The 6228-nt window shown below is 32.7% G+C and overlaps 1 long non-coding RNA gene across 1 annotated transcript; it reads right to left on the bottom strand.

Annotated features, from left to right (window-relative positions):
* Nucleotides 1-2985: 2985 nt before the first annotated feature.
* Nucleotides 2986-4788, bottom strand: LOC143250257 (uncharacterized). Its single transcript, XR_013028110.1, has 2 exons — nucleotides 4403-4788; nucleotides 2986-3120 (listed from the first exon to the last, which is right to left on the bottom strand). It is a non-coding gene; the product is annotated as an uncharacterized LOC143250257 (long non-coding RNA).
* Between the last annotated feature and the right edge of the window lie 1440 nt (nucleotides 4789-6228).

Here is a 6228-nt window from a genome sequence, read left to right as displayed (position 1 = left end):
ATTCACAGCAGTCTGAAGCTGCCACTCAATCTCATGTTTGACAATCAACAGAAGATGTGAAAATTGTTGACACAGAACTTCTTTGCAACAGTAAGTAGTAGTTGTGGAGTGATGCATTAATCTCGATACAGAAAAGTAAGACATAGCTCTGAGGCACCCTAAGTTTTTGTGGAAAAGAACAGGAAAGAGTTGAATCCAAAAAGGCTTGGAAATTCCTGTCCATTAAAATGCTCTGAATAAAAAATGCATAAATGGCTATCCAACCTACATGAGTGGAGATCCCACAATATTCTCTACCACCATGTATTGTTGTAAGCCTTCTCAAAGTCAAATAATATGAAAACAAGATGTTTTCTCCTGAGGAAGACTTCATTGATCCACAAAGTTAAATCAGGTGGTCCATGACGGAGCTCTGTTGATGGAACCTACAATGACTAAGCAAGAGAAGGTTGTTTGATTTGAGGAATTAAACAAAAGGAGCATTAACCATCCTCTCTAAGATCTTACATAGACAGCTTGTCAAAGCAACTGGATGATAATTAGAAGGAATCTTTGGATCATTCCAAGACTTAGAGAAAGGGAAGACAACAGATGACACTAGTCATTAGGAAAAACATTCTCCTGCCATATTGGTTTTAAAAAATCAGAATAATAGCAAGAGGGGCAAAAGGGAGATGGCACAGCATTTCATAGTGAACATCATTAGGTCTGACCAATGAAAAGTCAATTTGAGTTTCACCAGTGTTAAGGAACAACTATAGTTATAGAGATGATCAGCTCAAATGGAAAGAGGTGACTGCTCTACCAGAGACTTGATGGTGAAAAAGGGAGGAGAAGAAAGAGAAGTGCTGGATGCATAAGAAAAGCTTTCACAGAGAGTAATGGCAACATTCTCTACATCAGCAACTTCCCAGCCATTGGAGAGCAAAGAAGGAAAGGAGATGGAAGGCAAGGCAAACCTCCCACTGACCTTCTGAATCTTGTACAATATGATTTTGGAACTGGTGGTAGAAGAGATGCCAGTTGTGAACTTAATCCAAGATTGTCTTTGGTTTTGAAGCCTGACCTGCTGAGTATGGGTCCACTGATAAATGATATGGTTAGAGATAGGGATACTGTCAGAAGGTATTCCAGACCCATTTTTAAGCCTTCTGTGCTTCCTGGCAAATCTGGAAGATGTGTCAAGATCTGAGGAATAGATTAAGCAGCTCTATCAATATCAGCATCACCCTAGAGGGGATTGTGTCCATTAATGTCTCCCAGATTAAAAAAGGATACTGCAACTGTCCAATAAAAGCATCAAGGTCTCATTGATCTTAAGTCTTTCCAAGAAAAAGGTAGATAGAACAAAGATGTGATGGATAGAGCCTCCAATGGTGTATTGAATGGCAAAGGTAGATAGAACAAAGATGTGATGGATACAGCCTCCAATGGTGTATTGAATGGCAAAGGTAGATAGAACAAAGATGTGATGGATACAGCCTCCAATGGTGTATTGAATGGCAAAGGTAGATAGAACAAAGATGTGATGAATACAGCTTCCAATGGTGTATTGAATGGCAAAGGCAGGTTGATCATGTACTGGTTAACTGGTAGTGCCATGCTTCCATGCACTCATCCATTACAGAACCTATCATTCCATTATAACAAAAACTGCCAAAAGGTGACTGTATTGGCAGGTTTCCTGTAAGGTAAGACACATAGGATGATAGAAATCAATTCAAGGCTTTAATGTCATTCAGATTAGACTGGAAATCTCAACAAGTTCCACTGTATTAAAGTAGGAATTTTAATTCAAGTGGAGAAGAACTGGATGGAGAACCCTTTGGTCTATGAATACACCATTTTTCCTTATTAAAATGAGGTCTGTTAACCTCCATAAATCTGCCTGTGGTTGAGAACATACTACAATACCAACAAAGACACTGCAATGATGTGAGGGTTTCTTGAGCCCCACACCCAAATGCTAACATCAGACATAATGTCCACAATATGTGTTGAAAATGGCCACCCATCTACAGGAATTCCAGGTAAAAGTGGTATGTTGGGGTTGGACCCCCTCTCCCCTACCAGGATCCTCTCCTCCCCTTCATGTATGACATGTATGGAAAACACGTGGGTGGATGTTCACATTCCAGAGAAAGTAAACTGAAAATACAGAACCTGTGCAGGAATCCACTTTGAGGTGAGGCACAAATCAAATCCAAGTAATTTGGGATAGGTGTTGTTGGATTCCCTACTTAATTCTGTTACCATAAAACTCACATGGTATACAAGATTGCATCTTTGAAGAATATCCATGTGATGTCTCTGCATGAACATGGTTAGAAGTTATCTTCATTGAACTCTAAACTAGATTATTCAACATAATTATGTTAAGAATTCTGGGTTTCAATAATGCTTTGGCTGAGAAGAAGGTAGCACATTTATCCCAGGAAATTCACACATACATATTTTCCAATCCATTTTTCTTTTGTAGGTCTTTATTATGTCTCTTTTCTTTGTTTTATCATAATGCACAAATAAGCTCTTGCAATAGCAACCATTAAGATTTACATGCAAAAATGATAGTTTTTTGGTATTGCTCTGCATTCATTTTCAGTGAGTCAAGCTGTTCTTATACAAATACTATAAGTTTTTATTAATTAAAATTTTCATGAAGCAATCATTTCTGTTTACACACATTTTCTTCATATGTGAAATTTCAGAATTAGCAACACACCTTTCAAAATTAATATACAACTTACTGCTATGTGTAATGAGACAGAAGTGTACAAAGATATAACCTTCCAGCTTTGATAGCTGTTAAAAAAACTATGTGCTCAATGATGTCAAATTCATTTTAAATCCAAAAATGTAAAACTATAAGATTACTTTAAGTGCAACGTATGGGATAACTGTAAATTGCTAAAGGAAATAAAGATCTATCCTGTTCAAAATGTTATTCATATCCTTATTTTATTACACACATTTATTTTCAAAGATCACATTACTACATTTGAAAACCAAGTATCCTTTACCTTGTGGATTTTTCTTTCTGGATTTCAGACTTTTTTTGTGAATACTGACCATGTGATGAATCTGTAGCATTTGGCTTATTGTGTAAAGCATCTCTTGCACCTATATTAGAGAAAAAGAGTAGTTGTCTAAAACTAATTAAGAACATCACTCTTTCCCTAAAGTATAATTCTACAATTAAAAGGAAAAATTGAAAAGTTATTACTTTAAACTTTAATTCTGTTACCAATAAATAACTATCAATGCATATTTTACTTCACTTCTAATTTTATACCAGAAAGTCAGTAATAAGAACTGGACGTGTACTTTCCATAGAGCAGTGGACCCCCTCTCCCATCCTAGTTGTTATTTGTTTTGTTTTTGTGAAATTAATTTTTTCTAGATGATACTCTATGGTCTAAAAAGGATAGATACTCTCAAAACTATACTATTTTGGACATATGTATAAAAACAAACCATGCTTATAGTCACACCATTAATCAAATTGATCAAATGCTTATAGAATTAAAGAAAACAACAGATAAATTATAAAATATTAATGCCATAAAGGAATTTGATATTTATTCAGGAGGTCTTAGAGATTATGCAAATGAAGCTTAAAAATTTTCAAATGAAGAAACGTATTTTTAATATTAACATGAGTATTACTTTGCACTTAGAGCAGTCAACATACTGAACTCCAAATATTCATAAATAATTCTTTAGTCAAAATATATAATTAAAAAAAAATATATTTTTTTTGTATAAAATATATTTTAATTGTTTATTAAAAGCTTAACAAGTTTTCTGAAGTTACACAAAGCATATTAAAGTTACAGTATGGAAAATCTGATGACTATTTTAAGGTTACAAGGCTGGTCACATTGACCATCCCTGTATGAAAAGTGTTAACAAGTTTATCAAGGAATGTCTTTGCATTTCACTGTTATACTGATGAAATAAGTCTTTTGAGATTTATCAGATTTCTTTAATTAAATAATAACTTATGTTAAATAAACTTAAAAGTAATAAGTACACAATTTTATTTCTAAAGTCAATACCATCACTCTTAAAATATAACATTTCATTCAAAATTTAATATAAATTATACTACTAAAATTATTTCTTCAGATGAACATTTTAATTATCATCAGCTACATATGTAATAAAAGGCTTTTTTATGCCAGACAAAGTTCGCTAAATTGGTAAACAGTGATCAACAAATTTGTATTATATCTTATAGCCGATTCTAGATTCAACTAATATTTGATCATATTAACCTGAAGATTTGAAAAAAAGTTGTTGTAATAACAATTGTCTTGGTTCAATCACTGCACTTTGTAATTAAGAAAAGAAATAATGAGAATATAATTTTTTAAACTGTAAGACTCCTAAACTGCTATACCTCGAAAAAGTTCTTCTACTGCAACTGGCTGTCCATAGTTCGGACGTACAGAATTATCCACTGGTGACTGAAGATGAGTGGCCTGAGAAGATGACTGGTCAACAGCAGTATTTTTCAAACCTTCCCACATACTCAAGAACTGCAAATTCTGATGAACATTTTCCATTTCCTTTACAGGAAATAAAGAAATCTAATTCGACTCTACTTTTAATTGTTTAATGGTGTTCACTTACATTTATTTTATTCTATAATTAACACAACAATCAGGTTTACTTATTTTATACATTGCCTTGCAAAATTATTTTCACTCTGCCAATAATGTTGCATTTTGATGAAGTATTTATAATGTAAACAATTTTATAATGAACTTGTTTTTATTTAAAACTAATGATCAAACTTAACATTATTATGTGTGAAGGAAGTTGAATGTCAGATAAACCTGTAAAGAATAAACTAATTTTTATCTTTTCATTGCACAACTATTCAGCCCCTTAAGTCAGTACTTGCTGAAAGTTCCTTTGATAGCAATTACTGTTGCAAGTCTTTCTGCAAATCAAATAAATACAACATAACCATAGAAAACACCCAAATACTAAATAAAGAAACAAACATAAACAAATGCAAAATTAAAGAGACCTTACTTATACAATAACTCAAGCCCAAAATAAACCAATACAAAGGAACACCTTTATACCTATATTAATAAATATAATCAAACATCTAAGCATGCCCTCTACATTCTCTACAACTCAATTACACAACCCCTTCAAACATGTGGTCAGCTATTGGTCAGTATTCCTTACTTTCTCTGTAAACCTGACAATGACTGAAGAAGGTCGAAACATTGTTCACTCCTCTACATAGTTTTCTCTACCCATACCAGTCGTTTTTTACATATACATTTTCTCTACAACTTCTCATCATCACAAAAGCATTCTTTGTACCTGTTTATAATGTTGTTACTTTTAATATTTACTATTTATATTTTCAATTTAATTTAATATTAATTTAGAAGGTTTATTAATTTAGTTTTATGTAAAAATTGAGTATGAAAGGACTGTTAACTGTTTTCTTGAATTCATGAGCTGGACACTTCTAATAAAGACTTGTCTTGGTTAACATATTTCAATTGCAATACAAGATATTCAAATGAACCAGCTAGTTTATAATTCAAGTTGGATAATTAGTTTAAAACTCCCAAATGTACATATTACAAGCCGAGGTACCCATCCTTTGTCTATGCAATGAACTTAAAAGAAATGTAGGGTGGATGGTATGATAAATAATACAAAAATTCAAACTTTCCCACACTTTATTGATAACATAATATAGTTGCAATATTCAATATTAGCTCACAAAATGTTTTGTACAAACTTTATCAATATGTATACAATTAAAACATGATATATACTGTGCAATGATCATGTTGATTTTTATGAAGAGGTAATAAAGTAGTGCAAGTAGAAGTGCTTTCTTTGTCACCCACTTTCAATGCCCAGGTCTTATTACTGCCCTTCCACAGATTTCGGTGATCAATTAATTGTTGGTCATTGGCTGCAGAAGTGTCTTAAAGCCTAAGCTGAAATGTCATGGATCAAAGTGATTATAAAAAAAAGAATGGACCTTCAGATCAGTCTTACAGTAGCTGTTGAGTAGAAATTTCAGTTTTGTCTATTATTGCAGTAGTGGCAGCCTTTATTTTTTCATTACATTCCTCCATACAAAGTACCAGTGCACACTCTGAAATATATATAAGAAATGTATGTGTTCTTCCCACAATGTGTACATTATATTATAGTAAGTTTAACAGTTTTTACATTGTTAAT

Source organism: Tachypleus tridentatus, chromosome 5, assembly GCF_004210375.1.
Source record: "Tachypleus tridentatus isolate NWPU-2018 chromosome 5, ASM421037v1, whole genome shotgun sequence".
NCBI classification, from domain to species: domain Eukaryota; kingdom Metazoa; phylum Arthropoda; class Merostomata; order Xiphosura; family Limulidae; genus Tachypleus; species Tachypleus tridentatus.
Note: the sequence above shows the minus strand (reverse complement) of the source record. Positions and strands in the feature narration are given on the sequence as shown.